General features: G+C 43.6%; 31 non-coding genes across 31 annotated transcripts; all 31 read left to right on the forward strand.

Annotated features, from left to right (window-relative positions):
- Positions 1 to 3,825: 3,825 nt before the first annotated feature.
- Positions 3,826 to 3,896, forward strand: trnag-ccc (transfer RNA glycine (anticodon CCC)). Its single transcript has one exon. It is a non-coding gene; the product is annotated as a tRNA-Gly (tRNA).
- A 326-nt stretch (positions 3,897 to 4,222) lies between these two features.
- On the forward strand, positions 4,223 to 4,293 carry trnag-ccc (transfer RNA glycine (anticodon CCC)). The gene has a single exon. It is a non-coding gene; the product is annotated as a tRNA-Gly (tRNA).
- A 330-nt stretch (positions 4,294 to 4,623) lies between these two features.
- Positions 4,624 to 4,694, forward strand: trnag-ccc (transfer RNA glycine (anticodon CCC)). Its single transcript has one exon. It is a non-coding gene; the product is annotated as a tRNA-Gly (tRNA).
- A 326-nt stretch (positions 4,695 to 5,020) lies between these two features.
- trnag-ccc (transfer RNA glycine (anticodon CCC)) lies at positions 5,021 to 5,091 on the forward strand. The gene has a single exon. It is a non-coding gene; the product is annotated as a tRNA-Gly (tRNA).
- Positions 5,092 to 5,821: 730 nt separating this feature from the next.
- On the forward strand, positions 5,822 to 5,892 carry trnag-ccc (transfer RNA glycine (anticodon CCC)). Its single transcript has one exon. It is a non-coding gene; the product is annotated as a tRNA-Gly (tRNA).
- A 322-nt stretch (positions 5,893 to 6,214) lies between these two features.
- trnag-ccc (transfer RNA glycine (anticodon CCC)) lies at positions 6,215 to 6,285 on the forward strand. The gene has a single exon. It is a non-coding gene; the product is annotated as a tRNA-Gly (tRNA).
- A 330-nt stretch (positions 6,286 to 6,615) lies between these two features.
- Positions 6,616 to 6,686, forward strand: trnag-ccc (transfer RNA glycine (anticodon CCC)). Its single transcript has one exon. It is a non-coding gene; the product is annotated as a tRNA-Gly (tRNA).
- Positions 6,687 to 7,015: 329 nt separating this feature from the next.
- On the forward strand, positions 7,016 to 7,086 carry trnag-ccc (transfer RNA glycine (anticodon CCC)). The gene has a single exon. It is a non-coding gene; the product is annotated as a tRNA-Gly (tRNA).
- A 322-nt stretch (positions 7,087 to 7,408) lies between these two features.
- Positions 7,409 to 7,479, forward strand: trnag-ccc (transfer RNA glycine (anticodon CCC)). The gene has a single exon. It is a non-coding gene; the product is annotated as a tRNA-Gly (tRNA).
- A 330-nt stretch (positions 7,480 to 7,809) lies between these two features.
- Positions 7,810 to 7,880, forward strand: trnag-ccc (transfer RNA glycine (anticodon CCC)). The gene has a single exon. It is a non-coding gene; the product is annotated as a tRNA-Gly (tRNA).
- A 326-nt stretch (positions 7,881 to 8,206) lies between these two features.
- On the forward strand, positions 8,207 to 8,277 carry trnag-ccc (transfer RNA glycine (anticodon CCC)). Its single transcript has one exon. It is a non-coding gene; the product is annotated as a tRNA-Gly (tRNA).
- A 730-nt stretch (positions 8,278 to 9,007) lies between these two features.
- On the forward strand, positions 9,008 to 9,078 carry trnag-ccc (transfer RNA glycine (anticodon CCC)). The gene has a single exon. It is a non-coding gene; the product is annotated as a tRNA-Gly (tRNA).
- Positions 9,079 to 9,400: 322 nt separating this feature from the next.
- trnag-ccc (transfer RNA glycine (anticodon CCC)) lies at positions 9,401 to 9,471 on the forward strand. Its single transcript has one exon. It is a non-coding gene; the product is annotated as a tRNA-Gly (tRNA).
- Positions 9,472 to 9,801: 330 nt separating this feature from the next.
- trnag-ccc (transfer RNA glycine (anticodon CCC)) lies at positions 9,802 to 9,872 on the forward strand. The gene has a single exon. It is a non-coding gene; the product is annotated as a tRNA-Gly (tRNA).
- Positions 9,873 to 10,201: 329 nt separating this feature from the next.
- On the forward strand, positions 10,202 to 10,272 carry trnag-ccc (transfer RNA glycine (anticodon CCC)). The gene has a single exon. It is a non-coding gene; the product is annotated as a tRNA-Gly (tRNA).
- Positions 10,273 to 10,594: 322 nt separating this feature from the next.
- trnag-ccc (transfer RNA glycine (anticodon CCC)) lies at positions 10,595 to 10,665 on the forward strand. The gene has a single exon. It is a non-coding gene; the product is annotated as a tRNA-Gly (tRNA).
- Positions 10,666 to 10,998: 333 nt separating this feature from the next.
- trnag-ccc (transfer RNA glycine (anticodon CCC)) lies at positions 10,999 to 11,069 on the forward strand. The gene has a single exon. It is a non-coding gene; the product is annotated as a tRNA-Gly (tRNA).
- A 329-nt stretch (positions 11,070 to 11,398) lies between these two features.
- Positions 11,399 to 11,469, forward strand: trnag-ccc (transfer RNA glycine (anticodon CCC)). Its single transcript has one exon. It is a non-coding gene; the product is annotated as a tRNA-Gly (tRNA).
- A 322-nt stretch (positions 11,470 to 11,791) lies between these two features.
- Positions 11,792 to 11,862, forward strand: trnag-ccc (transfer RNA glycine (anticodon CCC)). Its single transcript has one exon. It is a non-coding gene; the product is annotated as a tRNA-Gly (tRNA).
- Positions 11,863 to 12,192: 330 nt separating this feature from the next.
- trnag-ccc (transfer RNA glycine (anticodon CCC)) lies at positions 12,193 to 12,263 on the forward strand. Its single transcript has one exon. It is a non-coding gene; the product is annotated as a tRNA-Gly (tRNA).
- Positions 12,264 to 12,589: 326 nt separating this feature from the next.
- Positions 12,590 to 12,660, forward strand: trnag-ccc (transfer RNA glycine (anticodon CCC)). Its single transcript has one exon. It is a non-coding gene; the product is annotated as a tRNA-Gly (tRNA).
- A 330-nt stretch (positions 12,661 to 12,990) lies between these two features.
- trnag-ccc (transfer RNA glycine (anticodon CCC)) lies at positions 12,991 to 13,061 on the forward strand. Its single transcript has one exon. It is a non-coding gene; the product is annotated as a tRNA-Gly (tRNA).
- Positions 13,062 to 13,390: 329 nt separating this feature from the next.
- trnag-ccc (transfer RNA glycine (anticodon CCC)) lies at positions 13,391 to 13,461 on the forward strand. The gene has a single exon. It is a non-coding gene; the product is annotated as a tRNA-Gly (tRNA).
- Positions 13,462 to 13,783: 322 nt separating this feature from the next.
- trnag-ccc (transfer RNA glycine (anticodon CCC)) lies at positions 13,784 to 13,854 on the forward strand. The gene has a single exon. It is a non-coding gene; the product is annotated as a tRNA-Gly (tRNA).
- A 330-nt stretch (positions 13,855 to 14,184) lies between these two features.
- Positions 14,185 to 14,255, forward strand: trnag-ccc (transfer RNA glycine (anticodon CCC)). Its single transcript has one exon. It is a non-coding gene; the product is annotated as a tRNA-Gly (tRNA).
- A 329-nt stretch (positions 14,256 to 14,584) lies between these two features.
- On the forward strand, positions 14,585 to 14,655 carry trnag-ccc (transfer RNA glycine (anticodon CCC)). Its single transcript has one exon. It is a non-coding gene; the product is annotated as a tRNA-Gly (tRNA).
- Positions 14,656 to 14,977: 322 nt separating this feature from the next.
- trnag-ccc (transfer RNA glycine (anticodon CCC)) lies at positions 14,978 to 15,048 on the forward strand. The gene has a single exon. It is a non-coding gene; the product is annotated as a tRNA-Gly (tRNA).
- A 330-nt stretch (positions 15,049 to 15,378) lies between these two features.
- trnag-ccc (transfer RNA glycine (anticodon CCC)) lies at positions 15,379 to 15,449 on the forward strand. Its single transcript has one exon. It is a non-coding gene; the product is annotated as a tRNA-Gly (tRNA).
- Positions 15,450 to 15,775: 326 nt separating this feature from the next.
- On the forward strand, positions 15,776 to 15,846 carry trnag-ccc (transfer RNA glycine (anticodon CCC)). The gene has a single exon. It is a non-coding gene; the product is annotated as a tRNA-Gly (tRNA).
- Positions 15,847 to 16,176: 330 nt separating this feature from the next.
- Positions 16,177 to 16,247, forward strand: trnag-ccc (transfer RNA glycine (anticodon CCC)). Its single transcript has one exon. It is a non-coding gene; the product is annotated as a tRNA-Gly (tRNA).
- A 329-nt stretch (positions 16,248 to 16,576) lies between these two features.
- trnag-ccc (transfer RNA glycine (anticodon CCC)) lies at positions 16,577 to 16,647 on the forward strand. Its single transcript has one exon. It is a non-coding gene; the product is annotated as a tRNA-Gly (tRNA).
- The last annotated feature ends 1,966 nt before the right edge of the window (positions 16,648 to 18,613 follow it).

Genomic DNA, 18,613 nt, shown 5'->3' on the forward strand with positions numbered 1-18,613 from the left:
ATATAGACTTAAAATGTGCATAGACTCTTCTACTTACCAAAGGTGTCGTTTTCATTGGTTGCTTGTCTTCGTATGGAAAAAGCACCCTTTAGATTGTTTGGAAAGGCATATTCCCTACAGCCTGCTCAGGCACCAGTAGTGTAGTGGTATCACACAAGATTGCCATTCTTGTGACCCGTATTCGTGGCTGGTGCAGTCCATTAGCAGGATTAAATTGGCAATATCACACTGTAGTACTATAGCAAAGGTAGACCAATATACACCCCTATATTATCACCATACAACAAGTCAGCAGACCTATTCCATTGTGGTCTAACTTCTGGATTTGAAATGTTAAATGCAGGTAATGTAGAAATATGTTTCACTATGTCCTTCTCAGCAGTCAGCGGGAAAAGCTTCATTTCCATGCAGACTTGAACTGCTTATATGCTCCTCTACTTGGAAAAAGTTCATTTTTGATTGGATGGAAAGTCAATTTCCAAAAAGGACCATTGTTACCGTTTTAAAAGATGCCTATCGCGCCGTTTCCAGGGCAGCTCTAGGACTCTCAGACTACTGTTTGCTTCATCTCATCCGAACCTATAGGCAGAAACAAAAAACGTCTAAACCTGTGGCAAGGCCTGTAAAGAAATGGACACGGGAATCAAGGCTGGAGCTGCAGGCTTGCTTTGACTGACCAAACTAGAGCGTTTTTTGAAGCTGCAGCTACAGATCTCTAGCCTGGGTTTTCCCATGCTGCCTTGCGCGCGCGATTTAATTCGCGCTGCAAGGCAGCCTGGACACCATGGAGCAAATTTTCGCCTGAGATAGGGGACCAATCACAGAGCGGGGAGGGTGCAGCAAGACGATGACGACACACCGAAGCCGTTATGAGCTAAGTACAGACGCATTTGATAAATAAACGGCTCTGGGCATTCGTAAACCATGTTTCAAATACGAGAAAATGAATGCCTAGTTTCCAGACCCCGTCTCATTTGAGATGAGGGTATGACGTTAGCCAGGCTAACAGATCTCAATGACCTCACTGATACTGTAACATCTTACATCAGTTTTTGCGAGGACATCTGTGTGCAAACCAAGACCTTCTGCAATAACAGCAAACCTGGGTTCACTCCCAATTTTAGAAAGCTACGCCAAGCCAAAGAGGAGGCCTACAGGAGTGGGGACCGGGACCTATATAAGCAGACCAGGAACAAGCTGACAAAGGAGATCAGGGTGGCCAAAAGAAGCTACAGTGAGAAGCTAAAAAATAGCCTCTCAGCCAATGACCCTGCATTAGTTTGGAAAGGCCTGCAACAGATCACAGACTACAAGAAACCATCCCCCCACCCTGCAGAAAATCCCAGACTGGACGATGACCTTAACGACTTTTACTGAAGGTTTAAAAAGCGCCCATTATCACACACAAAAGGTTTCCCGCCAAACACCTCCCCCCACCTGCACTAACAATCTGCAAGAAGGACATGTCAGTGTCTTGAACCCAGGTCACTGGAGTATAAGTCTGAAACTCTAACCACTAGGCTACTGAGTACATGAAAACCCAAGTGTAAAGCAGCGATTAAGTTGATTGAAAATGTATTCCTGAACAGAAATCAAAAGTTCAATGCTCAGAAGATCCAAACAGAAAAAGGTTTTACAAAAAGGGAAAAAATGCAAAAAAACAAAGAGTTTCACAAAGACGTAGCAAGGATGGAGACACAGAGCAGAGTTTAAATACACAAACCAAATGAGTAAATTGGTCATGTGACACAAAGCCAATGAGGCACAGGTTAAATGCAAGACAATGTGACTGATGACAAAAGAGCTAGCACACACAAAAAGTAGTGCATAGTCTTGTCTTTGCCGACATCTAGTGTCCAACACAGTCAATCCTGTGACAGGATGTGTGACGGCTCTTTCAGAAGCAGAAGATCAAGAATGCTCCAGGACCTGATGGTGTGTCCCCCTGTTGTCTGCGTGTCTGTGCTGAACTGCTGGCACCAATCTTCACGCAGATCTTTAACCAGTCTCTGGAGCTGTGTGAATTGCCCTCCTGATTCAAAAGCTCCACCATCATCCCAGTCCCCCAAAAACCCTCCACCACAAGATTAAATAACTACAGGCCCGTCGCCCTGACGTCTGTGGTCATGAAATCCTTTGAAAGGCTGGTGTTGAGCCATCTGATGAACATAACAGGACCCCTGCTGGACCCCCCCCCCCCACCTCGACTCCCCAGGGACTTATGCCAGGATCCTGTTTCTGGACTTACAGCTCCTACATCAGAAGCTCATCCAGTTCTCAGTGCCTGTCACCACCTCGTCAGTGAATCATCAGACTGTACCAAAGTTGTTAGGTAGGTCTGAACGTTCATTTCTAAATGCTCACCCTTACATGTATGCTTTATGAATAAAAAAACCCTGTCTGGTGTCAGACTCCATTGCGGTGCAAACCGTAAATGTCACAGCAAGTATAGACTAACTGCAGAAATCTACCACACCTTTCACTGTTACCGACTGAAGAGGCATCGAAAAAAGTATGATTGTCTTCATATACTAGGAAACAACTTTTCTGCTCTACCACTTGGGAAAAGCACCCTATACATTGCCCGTAAAAGAATATTCTGTAAACCCTTGTTGGGCACCACTAGAGTAGTGGTATCATACAAGATTCCCATTCTTGTGACCCGGGTTCGATTCCCAGCTGGTGCAGACCTTCGAAGTGATTGAATTTCAACAAGTCTATTCCAAAGTCTTTAGTTCTGTCTGAACATACCTTTCTAAAGACTCACCCTTATGCTCTATGAATGAACAAAAAACGTGTCTCCAGTGGTGGACATTACTTGAGTACATTTACTCAATTACTGTACTTAAGTCGCTTTTTCATGTATCTGTACTTTACTTCAGTATTTCAATTTTGTTAAACTTTTTACTTTTACTCCAGTACATTTCAAGGCCAAATATCTTACTTTTTACTCCACTACATTTTGTGACAGCAGAAGTACAGCTGAAGTTCCTTTTGGAAAAAAGACTGTCCAAATACATGTATATTTTCTATGAAGCGAGCTAGGCTTTAAATAATGGTGTTGCATAACCTATGTTATTATCCACTATTTACTGTACCTTGTTGACCCCTTTTCACAATATTGATGTTATCATAACTAGCCTCTTGATGCCATCGAGCAAATGATAGACAATGATAGACAATCTGACACTATCAAACACAAAAGGGAACATCTTGATTTGGTCTGAAAGTGTAAAGCATTCAACAAAGAAAAATGTGGTTACTTTGAAATATCTAAGATAAGATATCACATTAGTTTGTTTTTAGTTCTTTCTACATACAACAATTATTAGCTGATTTTGTCCTTGAATGGAGGAGAAAGGCTTAATGAATGCCTATGTCTGTGCCAAATCATTTCAACAATAGTAAATGCAACTGTATTAGTCATAACACATTTCAAGACTTTTACTTTTGATAATTAAGTACATTTGAAGGCAAGTACTTTTGTACTTCCACTCAAGTGGAAATGTAAAAGGAGGACTTTTACTTTTACTGGAGTAACATTTGACCATGTGTATCTCTACTTTCACTCAAGTACAGGATCTGTGTACTTCGTCCACCACTGCGTGTCTCTTGGCAGACTCCATTGGGGTCTAAACCGTAAATGTAACAGCAAGTAAAGTCTTGCGGCAGAAATCTACCACACCTTTCACTGTTACCGACTGAAGAGGAATTGAAAAAAGTGAGATTGGCTTCATGTACTAGGAAACAATTTTTCTGCTTTACCACTTGGGAGAAGCAAACTATAGATTGTTTGTAAAAGCATATCCTGCAGAACAAAGACAGGCACCAGTAGTGTAGTGGTATCATACAAGATTCCCATTCTTGTGACCCGGGTTTGATTCCCGGCAGGTGCAGGCCTTTGATTTGCCGGAATTTCGACAAGACTGTACCAAAGTCTTTAGTTCTGTCTGAACATACCTTTCTAAAGACTCATCCTTATGCTCTATGAATGAAAAAACCCTGTCTGATGTCAGACTCCATTGCAGTGCAAACCGTAAATGTCACAGCAAGTATAGACTAACTGCAGAAATCTACCACACCTTTCACTATTACCGACTGAAGAGGCATTGAAAAAAGTATGATTGTGTTCATTTACTAGGAAACAACTTTTCTGCTCTATCACTTGGGAAAAGCACCCTATACATTGCCCGTAAAAGAATATTCTGTACAACCTTGTCGGGCACCACTAGTGTAGTGGTATCATACAAGATTCCCATTCTTGTGACCCGGGTTCGATTCCCGGCTGGTGCAGACCTTCGAAGTGATGGAATTTTGACAAGTCTATTCCAAAGTCTTTAGTTCTGTCTGAACATACCTTTCTAAAGACTCACCCTTATGCTCTATGAATGAACAAAAAAAACGTGTCTCTTGGCAGACTCCATTGGGGTCTAAACCGTAAATGTAACAGCAAGTAAAGTCTTGCGGCAGAAATCTACCACACTTTTCACTGTTACCGACTGAAGAGGCATTGAAAAAAGTGAGATTGGCTTCATGTACTAGGAAACAATTTTTCTGCTCTACCACTTGAGAGAAGCAAACTATAGATTGTTTGTAAAAGCATATCCTGCAGAACAAAGACAGGCACCACTAGTGTAGTGGTATCATACAAGATTCCCATTCTTGTGACCTGGGTTCGATTCCCGGCTGTTGCAGACCTTCGAAGTGATGGAATTTCGACAAGTCTATTCCAAAGTCTTTAGTTCTGTCTGAACATACCTTTCTAAAGACTCATCCTTATGCTCTATGAATGAAAAAACTCTGTCTGATGTCAGACTCCATTGCGGTGCAAACCGTAAATGTCACAGCAAGTATAGACTAACTGCAGAAATCTACCACACCTTTCACTGTTACCGACTGAAGAGGCATCGAAAAAAGTATGATTGTCTTCATTTACTAGGAAACAACTTTTCTGCTCTATCACTTGGGAAAAGCACCCTATACATTGCCCGTAAAAGAATATTCTGTAAAACCTTGTCGGGCACCACTAGTGTAGTGGTATCATACAAGATTCCCATTCTTGTGACCCGGGTTCGATTCCCGTCTGGTGCAGACCTTCGAAGTGATGGAATTTTGACAAGTCTATTCCAAGGTCTTTAGTTCTGTCTGAACATACCTTTCTAAAGACTCACCCTTATGCTCTATGAATGAACAAAAAAAACGTGTCTCTTGGCAGACTCCATTGGGGTCTAAACCGTAAATGTAACAGCAAGTAAAGTCTTGCGGCAGAAATCTACCACACTTTTCACTGTTACCGACTGAAGAGGCATTGAAAAAAGTGAGATTGGCTTCATGTACTAGGAAACAATTTTTCTGCTCTACCACTTGGGAGAAGCAAACTATAGATTGTTTGTAAAAGCATATCCTGCAGAACAAAGACAGGCACCAGTAGTGTAGTGGTGTCATACAAGATGCCCATACTTGTGACCCGGGTTCGATTCCCGGCTGGTGCAGACCTTCGAAGTGATGGAATTTCGACAAGTCTATTCCAAAGTCTTTAGTTCTGTCTGAACATACCTTTCTAAAGACTCACCCTTATGCTCTATTAATGAACAAAAAACGTGTCTCTTGGCAGACTCCATTGGGGTCTAAACCGTAAATGTAACAGCAAGTAAAGTCTTGCGGCAGAAATCTACCACACCTTTCACTGTTACCGACTGAAGAGGCATTGAAAAAAGTGAGATTGGCTTCATGTACTAGGAAACAACTTTTTCTGCTCTACCACTTGGGAGAAGCAAACTATAGATTGTTTGTAAAAGCATATCCTGCAGAACAAAGACAGGCACCAGTAGTGTAGTGGTATCATACAAGATTCCCATTCTTGTGACCCGGGTTCGATTCCCGGCTGGTGCAGGCCTTTGATTTGCCGGAATTTCGACAAGACTGAAAGTCTTTAGTTCTGTCTGAACATACCTTTCTAAAGACTCATCCTTATGCTCTATGAATGAAAAAACCCTGTCTGATGTCAGACTCCATTGCGGTGCAAACCGTAAATGTCACAGCAAGTATAGACTAACTGCAGAAATCTACCACACCTTTCACTATTACCGACTGAAGAGGCATTGAAAAAAGTATGATTGTGTTCATTTACTAGGAAACAACTTTTCTGATCTATCACTTGGGAAAAGCACCCTATACATTGCCCGTAAAAGAATATTCTGTAAAACCTTGACGGGCACCACTAGTGTAGTGGTATCATACAAGATTCCCATTCTTGTGACCCGGGTTCGATTCCCGGCTGGTGCAGACCTTCGAAGTGATGGAATTTCGACAAGTCTATTCCAAAGTCTTTAGTTCTGTCTGAACATACCTTTCTAAAGACTCACCCTTATGCTCTATGAATGAACAAAAAAAACGTGTCTCTTGGCAGACTCCATTGGGGTCTAAACCGTAAATGTCACAGCAAGTAAAGTCTTGCGGCAGAAATCTACCACACTTTTCACTGTTACCGACTGAAGAGGCATTGAAAAAAGTGAGATTGGCTTCATGTACTAGGAAACAATTTTTCTGCTCTACCACTTGGGAGAAGCAAACTATAGATTGTTTGTAAGAGCATATCCTGCAGAACAAAGACAGGCACCAGTAGTGTAGTGGTATCATACAAGATTCCCATTCTTGTGACCCGGGTTCGATTCCCGGCTGGTGCAGACCTTCGAAGTGATGGAATTTCGACAAGTCTATTCCAAAGTCTTTAGTTCTGTCTGAACATACCTTTCTAAAGACTCACCCTTATGCTCTATGAATGAACAAAAAACGTGTCTCTTGGCAGACTCCATTGGGCTCTAAACCGTAAATGTAACAGCAAGTAAAGTCTTGCGGCAGAAATCTACCACACCTTTCACTGTTACCGACTGAAGAGGCATTGAAAAAAGTGAGATTGGCTTCATGTACTAGGAAACAACTTTTTCTGCTCTACCACTTGGGAGAAGCAAACTATAGATTGTTTGTAAAAGCATATCCTGCAGAACAAAGACAGGCACCAGTAGTGTAGTGGTATCATACAAGATTCCCATTCTTGTGACCCGGGTTCGATTCCCGGCTGGTGCAGGCCTTTGATTTGCCGGAATTTCGACAAGACTGAAAGTCTTTAGTTCTGTCTGAACATACCTTTCTAAAGACTCATCCTTATGCTCTATGAATGAAAAAACCCTGTCTGATGTCAGACTCCATTGCGGTGCAAACCGTAAATGTCACAGCAAGTATAGACTAACTGCAGAAATCTACCACACCTTTCACTATTACCGACTGAAGAGGCATTGAAAAAAGTATGATTGTGTTCATTTACTAGGAAACAACTTTTCTGATCTATCACTTGGGAAAAGCACCCTATACATTGCCCGTAAAAGAATATTCTGTAAAACCTTGACGGGCACCACTAGTGTAGTGGTATCATACAAGATTCCCATTCTTGTGACCCGGGTTCGATTCCCGGCTGGTGCAGACCTTCGAAGTGATGGAATTTTGACAAGTCTATTCCAAAGTCTTTAGTTCTGTCTGAACATACCTTTCTAAAGACTCACCCTTATGCTCTATGAATGAACAAAAAAAACGTGTCTCTTGGCAGACTCCATTGGGGTCTAAACCGTAAATGTAACAGCAAGTAAAGTCTTGCGGCAGAAATCTACCACACTTTTCACTGTTACCGACTGAAGAGGCATTGAAAAAAGTGAGATTGGCTTCATGTACTAGGAAACAATTTTTCTGCTCTACCACTTGAGAGAAGCAAACTATAGATTGTTTGTAAAAGCATATCCTGCAGAACAAAGACAGGCACCACTAGTGTAGTGGTATCATACAAGATTCCCATTCTTGTGACCTGGGTTCGATTCCCGGCTGTTGCAGACCTTCGAAGTGATGGAATTTCGACAAGTCTATTCCAAAGTCTTTAGTTCTGTCTGAACATACCTTTCTAAAGACTCATCCTTATGCTCTATGAATGAAAAAACTCTGTCTGATGTCAGACTCCATTGCGGTGCAAACCGTAAATGTCACAGCAAGTATAGACTAACTGCAGAAATCTACCACACCTTTCACTGTTACCGACTGAAGAGGCATCGAAAAAAGTATGATTGTCTTCATTTACTAGGAAACAACTTTTCTGCTCTATCACTTGGGAAAAGCACCCTATACATTGCCCGTAAAAGAATATTCTGTAAAACCTTGTCGGGCACCACTAGTGTAGTGGTATCATACAAGATTCCCATTCTTGTGACCCGGGTTCGATTCCCGTCTGGTGCAGACCTTCGAAGTGATGGAATTTTGACAAGTCTATTCCAAGGTCTTTAGTTCTGTTTGAACATACCTTTCTAAAGACTCACCCTTATGCTCTATGAATGAACAAAAAAAACGTGTCTCTTGGCAGACTCCATTGGGGTCTAAACCGTAAATGTAACAGCAAGTAAAGTCTTGCGGCAGAAATCTACCACACTTTTCACTGTTACCGACTGAAGAGGCATTGAAAAAAGTGAGATTGGCTTCATGTACTAGGAAACAATTTTTCTGCTCTACCACTTGGGAGAAGCAAACTATAGATTGTTTGTAAAAGCATATCCTGCAGAACAAAGACAGGCACCAGTAGTGTAGTGGTGTCATACAAGATGCCCATACTTGTGACCCGGGTTCGATTCCCGGCTGGTGCAGACCTTCGAAGTGATGGAATTTCGACAAGTCTATTCCAAAGTCTTTAGTTCTGTCTGAACATACCTTTCTAAAGACTCACCCTTATGCTCTATTAATGAACAAAAAACGTGTCTCTTGGCAGACTCCATTGGGGTCTAAACCGTAAATGTAACAGCAAGTAAAGTCTTGCGGCAGAAATCTACCACACCTTTCACTGTTACCGACTGAAGAGGCATTGAAAAAAGTGAGATTGGCTTCATGTACTAGGAAACAACTTTTTCTGCTCTACCACTTGGGAGAAGCAAACTATAGATTGTTTGTAAAAGCATATCCTGCAGAACAAAGACAGGCACCATTAGTGTAGTGGTATCATACAAGATTCCCATTCTTGTGACCCGGGTTCGATTCCCGGCTGGTGCAGGCCTTTGATTTGCCGGAATTTCGACAAGACTGAAAGTCTTTAGTTCTGTCTGAACATACCTTTCTAAAGACTCATCCTTATGCTCTATGAATGAAAAAACCCTGTCTGATGTCAGACTCCATTGCGGTGCAAACCGTAAATGTCACAGCAAGTATAGACTAACTGCAGAAATCTACCACACCTTTCACTATTACCGACTGAAGAGGCATTGAAAAAAGTATGATTGTGTTCATTTACTAGGAAACAACTTTTCTGATCTATCACTTGGGAAAAGCACCCTATACATTGCCCGTAAAAGAATATTCTGTAAAACCTTGACGGGCACCACTAGTGTAGTGGTATCATACAAGATTCCCATTCTTGTGACCCGGGTTCGATTCCCGGCTGGTGCAGACCTTCGAAGTGATGGAATTTCGACAAGTCTATTCCAAAGTCTTTAGTTCTGTCTGAACATACCTTTCTAAAGACTCACCCTTATGCTCTATGAATGAACAAAAAAAACGTGTCTCTTGGCAGACTCCATTGGGGTCTAAACCGTAAATGTCACAGCAAGTAAAGTCTTGCGGCAGAAATCTACCACACTTTTCACTGTTACCGACTGAAGAGGCATTGAAAAAAGTGAGATTGGCTTCATGTACTAGGAAACAATTTTTCTGCTCTACCACTTGGGAGAAGCAAACTATAGATTGTTTGTAAGAGCATATCCTGCAGAACAAAGACAGGCACCAGTAGTGTAGTGGTATCATACAAGATTCCCATTCTTGTGACCCGGGTTCGATTCCCGGCTGGTGCAGACCTTCGAAGTGATGGAATTTCGACAAGTCTATTCCAAAGTCTTTAGTTCTGTCTGAACATACCTTTCTAAAGACTCACCCTTATGCTCTATGAATGAACAAAAAACGTGTCTCTTGGCAGACTCCATTGGGCTCTAAACCGTAAATGTAACAGCAAGTAAAGTCTTGCGGCAGAAATCTACCACACCTTTCACTGTTACCGACTGAAGAGGCATTGAAAAAAGTGAGATTGGCTTCATGTACTAGGAAACAACTTTTTCTGCTCTACCACTTGGGAGAAGCAAACTATAGATTGTTTGTAAAAGCATATCCTGCAGAACAAAGACAGGCACCAGTAGTGTAGTGGTATCATACAAGATTCCCATTCTTGTGACCCGCGTTCGATTCCCGGCTGGTGCAGGCCTTTGATTTGCCGGAATTTCGACAAGACTGAAAGTCTTTAGTTCTGTCTGAACATACCTTTCTAAAGACTCATCCTTATGCTCTATGAATGAAAAAACCCTGTCTGATGTCAGACTCCATTGCGGTGCAAACCGTAAATGTCACAGCAAGTATAGACTAACTGCAGAAATCTACCACACCTTTCACTATTACCGACTGAAGAGGCATTGAAAAAAGTATAATTGTGTTCATTTACTAGGAAACAACTTTTCTGCTCTATCACTTGGGAAAAGCACCCTATACATTGCCCGTAAAAGAATATTCTGTAAAACCTTGTCGGGCACCACTAGTGTAGTGGTATCATACAAGATTCCCATTCTTGTGACCCGGGTTCGATTCCCGGCTGGTGCAGACCTTCGAAGTGATGGAATTTTGACAAGTCTATTCCAAAGTCTTTAGTTCTGTCTGAACATACCTTTCTAAAGACTACTCACCCTTATGCTCTATGAATGAACAAAAAAAACGTGTCTCTTGGCAGACTCCATTGGGGTCTAAACCGTAAATGTAACAGCAAGTAAAGTCTTGCGGCAGAAATCTACCACACTTTTCACTGTTACCGACTGAAGAGGCATTGAAAAAAGTGAGATTGGCTTCATGTACTAGGAAACAATTTTTCTGCTCTACCACTTGGGAGAAGCAAACTATAGATTGTTTGTAAGAGCATATCCTGCAGAACAAAGACAGGCACCAGTAGTGTAGTGGTATCATACAAGATTCCCATTCTTGTGACCCGGGTTCGATTCCCGGCTGGTGCAGACCTTCGAAGTGATGGAATTTCGACAAGTCTATTCCAAAGTCTTTAGTTCTGTCTGAACATACCTTTCTAAAGACTCACCCTTATGCTCTATGAATGAACAAAAAACGTGTCTCTTGGCAGACTCCATTGGGCTCTAAACCGTAAATGTAACAGCAAGTAAAGTCTTGCGGCAGAAATCTACCACACCTTTCACTGTTACCGACTGAAGAGGCATTGAAAAAAGTGAGATTGGCTTCATGTACTAGGAAACAACTTTTTCTGCTCTACCACTTGGGAGAAGCAAACTATAGATTGTTTGTAAAAGCATATCCTGCAGAACAAAGACAGGCACCAGTAGTGTAGTGGTATCATACAAGATTCCCATTCTTGTGACCCGGGTTCGATTCCCGGCTGGTGCAGGCCTTTGATTTACCGGAATTTCGACAAGACTGAAAGTCTTTAGTTCTGTCTGAACATACCTTTCTAAAGACTCATCCTTATGCTCTATGAATGAAAAAACCCTGTCTGATGTCAGACTCCATTGCGGTGCAAACCGTAAATGTCACAGCAAGTATAGACTAACTGCAGAAATCTACCACACCTTTCACTATTACCGACTGAAGAGGCATTGAAAAAAGTATGATTGTGTTCATTTACTAGGAAACAACTTTTCTGATCTATCACTTGGGAAAAGCACCCTATACATTGCCCGTAAAAGAATATTCTGTAAAACCTTGACGGGCACCACTAGTGTAGTGGTATCATACAAGATTCCCATTCTTGTGACCCGGGTTCGATTCCCGGCTGGTGCAGACCTTCGAAGTGATGGAATTTTGACAAGTCTATTCCAAAGTCTTTAGTTCTGTCTGAACATACCTTTCTAAAGACTCACCCTTATGCTCTATGAATGAACAAAAAAAACGTGTCTCTTGGCAGACTCCATTGGGGTCTAAACCGTAAATGTAACAGCAAGTAAAGTCTTGCGGCAGAAATCTACCACACTTTTCACTGTTACCGACTGAAGAGGCATTGAAAAAAGTGAGATTGGCTTCATGTACTAGGAAACAATTTTTCTGCTCTACCACTTGGGAGAAGCAAACTATAGATTGTTTGTAAGAGCATATCCTGCAGAACAAAGACAGGCACCAGTAGTGTAGTGGTATCATACAAGATTCCCATTCTTGTGACCCGGGTTCGATTCCCGGCTGTTGCAGACCTTCGAAGTGATGGAATTTCGACAAGTCTATTCCAAAGTCTTTAGTTCTGTCTGAACATACCTTTCTAAAGACTCATCCTTATGCTCTATGAATGAAAAAACTCTGTCTGATGTCAGACTCCATTGCGGTGCAAACCGTAAATGTCACAGCAAGTATAGACTAACTGCAGAAATCTACCACACCTTTCACTGTTACCGACTGAAGAGGCATCGAAAAAAGTATGATTGTCTTCATTTACTAGGAAACAACTTTTCTGCTCTATCACTTGGGAAAAGCACCCTATACATTGCCCGTAAAAGAATATTCTGTAAAACCTTGTCGGGCACCACTAGTGTAGTGGTATCATACAAGATTCCCATTCTTGTGACCCGGGTTCGATTCCCGTCTGGTGCAGACCTTCGAAGTGATGGAATTTTGACAAGTCTATTCCAAGGTCTTTAGTTCTGTCTGAACATACCTTTCTAAAGACTCACCCTTATGCTCTATGAATGAACAAAAAAAACGTGTCTCTTGGCAGACTCCATTGGGGTCTAAACCGTAAATGTAACAGCAAGTAAAGTCTTGCGGCAGAAATCTACCACACTTTTCACTGTTACCGACAGAAGAGGCATTGAAAAAAGTGAGATTGGCTTCATGTACTAGGAAACAATTTTTCTGCTCTACCACTTGGGAGAAGCAAACTATAGATTGTTTGTAAAAGCATATCCTGCAGAACAAAGACAGGCACCAGTAGTGTAGTGGTATCATACAAGATTCCCATTCTTGTGACCCGGATTCGATTCCCGGCTGGTGCAGGCCTTTGATTTGCCGGAATTTCGACAAGACTGTACCAAAGTCTCTAGTTCTGTCTGAACATACCTTTCTAAAGACTCACCCTTATGCTCTATGAATGAACAAAAAACGTGTCTCTTGGCAGACTCCATTGGGCTCTAAACCGTAAATGTAACAGCAAGTAAAGTCTTGCGGCAGAAATCTACCACACCTTTCACTGTTACCGACTAAAGAGGCATTGAAAAAAGTGAGATTGGCTTCATGTACTAGGAAACAACTTTTTCTGCTCTACCACTTGGGAGAAGCAAACTATAGATTGTTTGTAAAAGCATATCCTGCAGAACAAAGACAGGCACCAGTAGTGTAGTGGTATCATACAAGATTCCCATTCTTGTGACCCGGGTTCGATTCCCGGCTGGTGCAGGCATTTGATTTGCCGGAATTTCGACAAGACTGAAAGTCTTTAGTTCTGTCTGAACATACCTTTCTAAAGACTCATCCTTATGCTCTATGAATGAAAAAACCCTGTCTGATGTCAGACTCCATTGCGGTGCAAACCGTAAATGTCACAGCAAGTATAGACTAACTGCAGAAATCTACCACACCTTTCACTATTACCGACTGAAGAGGCATTGAAAAAAGTATGATTGTGTTCATTTACTAGGAAACAACTTTTCTGATCTATCACTTGGGAAAAGCACCCTATACATTGCCCGTAAAAGAATATTCTGTAAAACCTTGACGGGCACCACTAGTGTAGTGGTATCATACAAGATTCCCATTCTTGTGACCCGGGTTCGATTCCCGGCTGGTGCAGACCTTCGAAGTGATGGAATTTTGACAAGTCTATTCCAAAGTCTTTAGTTCTGTCTGAACATACCTTTCTAAAGACTCACCCTTATGCTCTATGAATGAACAAAAAAAACGTGTCTCTTGGCAGACTCCATTGGGGTCTAAACCGTAAATGTCACAGCAAGTAAAGTCTTGCGGCAGAAATCTACCACACTTTTCACTGTTACCGACTGAAGAGGCATTGAAAAAAGTGAGATTGGCTTCATGTACTAGGAAACAATTTTTCTGCTCTACCACTTGGGAGAAGCAAACTATAGATTGTTTGTAAGAGCATATCCTGCAGAACAAAGACAGGCACCAGTAGTGTAGTGGTATCATACAAGATTCCCATTCTTGTGACCCGGGTTCGATTCCCGGCTGGTGCAGACCTTCGAAGTGATGGAATTTCGACAAGTCTATTCCAAAGTCTTTAGTTCTGTCTGAACATACCTTTCTAAAGACTCACCCTTATGCTCTATGAATGAACAAAAAACGTGTCTCTTGGCAGACTCCATTGGGCTCTAAACCGTAAATGTAACAGCAAGTAAAGTCTTGCGGCAGAAATCTACCACACCTTTCACTGTTACCGACTGAAGAGGCATTGAAAAAAGTGAGATTGGCTTCATGTACTAGGAAACAACTTTTTCTGCTCTACCACTTGGGAGAAGCAAACTATAGATTGTTTGTAAAAGCATATCCTGCAGAACAAAGACAGGCACCAGTAGTGTAGTGGTATCATACAAGATTCCCATTCTTGTGACCCGGGTTCGATTCCCGGCTGGTGCAGGCCTTTGATTTGCCGGAATTTCGACAAGACTGAAAGTCTTTAGTTCTGTCTGAACATACCTTTCTAAAGACTCATCCTTATGCTCTATGAATGAAAAAACCCTGTCTGATGTCAGACTCCATTGCGGTGCAAACCGTAAATGTCACAGCAAGTATAGACTAACTGCAGAAATCTACCACACCTTTCACTATTACCGACTGAAGAGGCATTGAAAAAAGTATGATTGTGTTCATTTACTAGGAAACAACTTTTCTGATCTATCACTTGGGAAAAGCACCCTATACATTGCCCGTAAAAGAATATTCTGTAAAACCTTGACGGGCACCACTAGTGTAGTGGTATCATACAAGATTCCCATTCTTGTGACCCGGGTTCGATTCCCGGCTGGTGCAGACCTTCGAAGTGATGGAATTTTGACAAGTCTATTCCAAAGTCTTTAGTTCTGTCTGAACATACCTTTCTAAAGACTCACCCTTATGCTCTATGAATGAACAAAAAAAACGTGTCTCTTGGCAGACTCCATTGGGGTCTAAACCGTAAATGTAACAGCAAGTAAAGTCTTGCGGCAGAAATCTACCACACTTTTCACTGTTACCGACTGAAGAGGCATTGAAAAAAGTGAGATTGGCTTCATGTACTAGGAAACAATTTTTCTGCTCTACCACTTGGGAGAAGCAAACTATAGATTGTTTGTAAGAGCATATCCTGCAGAACAAAGACAGGCACCAGTAGTGTAGTGGTATCATACAAGATTCCCATTCTTGTGACCCGGGTTCGATTCCCGGCTGTTGCAGACCTTCGAAGTGATGGAATTTCGACAAGTCTATTCCAAAGTCTTTAGTTCTGTCTGAACATACCTTTCTAAAGACTCATCCTTATGCTCTATGAATGAAAAAACTCTGTCTGATGTCAGACTCCATTGCGGTGCAAACCGTAAATGTCACAGCAAGTATAGACTAACTGCAGAAATCTACCACACCTTTCACTGTTACCGACTGAAGAGGCATCGAAAAAAGTATGATTGTCTTCATTTACTAGGAAACAACTTTTCTGCTCTATCACTTGGGAAAAGCACCCTATACATTGCCCGTAAAAGAATATTCTGTAAAACCTTGTCGGGCACCACTAGTGTAGTGGTATCATACAAGATTCCCATTCTTGTGACCCGGGTTCGATTCCCGTCTGGTGCAGACCTTCGAAGTGATGGAATTTTGACAAGTCTATTCCAAGGTCTTTAGTTCTGTCTGAACATACCTTTCTAAAGACTCACCCTTATGCTCTATGAATGAACAAAAAAAACGTGTCTCTTGGCAGACTCCATTGGGGTCTAAACCGTAAATGTAACAGCAAGTAAAGTCTTGCGGCAGAAATCTACCACACTTTTCACTGTTACCGACAGAAGAGGCATTGAAAAAAGTGAGATTGGCTTCATGTACTAGGAAACAATTTTTCTGCTCTACCACTTGGGAGAAGCAAACTATAGATTGTTTGTAAAAGCATATCCTGCAGAACAAAGACAGGCACCAGTAGTGTAGTGGTATCATACAAGATGCCCATACTTGTGACCCGGGTTCGATTCCCGGCTGGTGCAGACCTTCGAAGTGATGGAATTTCGACAAGACTATTCCAAAGTCTTTAGTTCTGTCTGAACATACCTTTCTAAAGACTCACCCTTATGCTCTATGAATGAACAAAAAACGTGTCTCTTGGCAGACTCCATTGGGGTCTAAACCGTAAATGTAACAGCAAGTAAAGTCTTGCGGCAGAAATCTACCACACCTTTCACTGTTACCGACTGAAGAGGCATTGAAAAAAGTGAGATTGGCTTCATGTACTAGGAAACAACTTTTTCTGCTCTACCACTTGGGAGAAGCAAACTATAGATTGTTTGTAAAAGCATATCCTGCAGAACAAAGACAGGCACCAGTAGTGTAGTGGTATCATACAAGATTCCCATTCTTGTGACCCGGATTCGATTCCCGGCTGGTGCAGGCCTTTGATTTGCCGGAATTTCGACAAGACTGTACCAAAGTCTCTAGTTCTGTCTGAACATACTGTAATGATCTGAGCCTAGCTGTATGACTGTACTCCCATAATGCTGTGCGTGTGTGTGTACAATGTTGATGTTGGTTGTAGTAGGAGTAGTGGCGTTTGCCTTGTTGTGTATGTGTTAGTTGGTATGGTCTTTCTTTGTGTTGCCTGTGTTATGACGTTCGTGTTTTTGGTGCGTAACCATTAAAGACCATCTTGAGACAACCTTGCAGATTGTTACATTGGTGTCAGAAGTGGGATGACGACCCCTACTGGACGGGAGGAGAAAGCTGCAACGGATTACCTGGCGATGAGGAGTTTCCTGCCAAGACGGCTCTTCGACAGCACGCTCGCCCATGGCCACCTGCTGAGCCAAGCAGACGGAGCCAGCCTGCAGCGTGACCATGATGAAGAGACCCGCCCCCGGCCACAGGAGGAAACGAACCGGGCTGATGACAGCATCCCGCCACTTGAATCCGCTCCACACGGGAGCGATGGAAACCGGCCGGTCCTCGGTGCGACGGCGGCGGTAGAAGGGCGCCCCAGCGTAAAGTTGCCCCACTACAATGGCGAAAGGCCGCTGGCGACATACCTGGTACAGGTCCGGCTGGCAGCCGAGCTGAATGGCTGGTCGGCGGAGAGAACGGGCGTACAGGTGGCGTTGGCCCTGGAGGGGGAAGCGCTACAGGTATTAGAAGACCTGCCACCGGCGGAGCAAGTAAGCTGGACTGCAATCGAAGCAGCTCTGCAACGACGATTCGGCCAGAGAATCTTCATCAGCGATGCCAAAGAACAACTCGCTTCCAGACGGCGACACAAAGACGAGAGACTGGGCAAGTTCGCGGCTGACCTGCAGCTGTATGCCCGGCGGGGCTACCCAACGTACAGCCAGGGTCTACATGAAGAGATGGCACTGGAAGCGTTCGTGCGAGGCATCCACCCAGAGCGGCTAAAAGAACACCTTCGCCTGAGTGCCCCCAGCTCGCTGTCCGTGGCACTCGCGGAAGCCGAACGGGTGGAAAACATCTTCCGCACAACAGAGTCGCGGCATTGCGCACGCCAGATATCGATGGAGGAAGACGGGGAGGAACTGGAGGTGACGCGGCAGACCACGGCACAGCCACCACAACGGCGCCCACGCGAGTGGAAGAGGCCGGCCAGCGGAGACGGAGGCCACCGGTGTGGCGAGCTGGGGCACATCGCGTGGTACTGCCCAGCCCCGGCACCCCTCAAGCTCGCACCCCAGCAGTTACTAGAAGAAGGTGGCACGGCGGGAGGGGCTATGGATTGCATACGGCTGGGCCGGCTCGGCCAAACCAGAGGACTGTATGTGGACTGCACGCTGGATGGGACTCGGTGTCGCGCCTTGATCGATACTGGCTCCACCATCTCGCTTGTGCGCCCCGGTCTTTTACCCGACACGCTGGTAGCCAGACCCAGAGGCTGGGAAAAGACAAAAACGCGCATCACGACAGTTACCGGAGAGCGAGCGGAACTGTATGGACAAAAGTTGGTGTGCGTGTGCATCAACGGTGAGACGGCAAGCCGCCGGCTTTGGTTGGCTAGCATTCAGGATGATTGCATTCTCGGCCTGGACGTGCTAGAGAAATGGGGGGCTGTGGTGGACATTTCCCGGTTCACACTACACTTGGGGACGAGCAGCGTAGTGTTGCACACGGCAGGGAAAACAGAGCATGAAGTGCGGAGAGCTGGCGCGACGAAGAACTCTCCAACTCGCTCCACACAAGTCCGCAGGAAGCGAACTCGCAAAGAGTACTCGTCATCCCGGACTCCGCCCCTCCCCACACAAGCCCGCGAAACTCAAGCCCGCGAAAACAACAGGTCTCATCCAGGTCCGCTTGCTGAGTCTCCGCCCCTCCCCACACAAGCCCGCGAAAACAACAGGCCTCATCCAGGTCCGCTCGC

This window comes from Alosa pseudoharengus, unplaced genomic scaffold, assembly GCF_046254945.1.
Source record: "Alosa pseudoharengus isolate Yale_2024_CS ecotype anadromous, Long Island Sound unplaced genomic scaffold, YU_APseudo_1.1 YU_APseudo_1.1_scf_12, whole genome shotgun sequence".
NCBI classification, from domain to species: Eukaryota; Metazoa; Chordata; class Actinopteri; order Clupeiformes; family Clupeidae; genus Alosa; species Alosa pseudoharengus.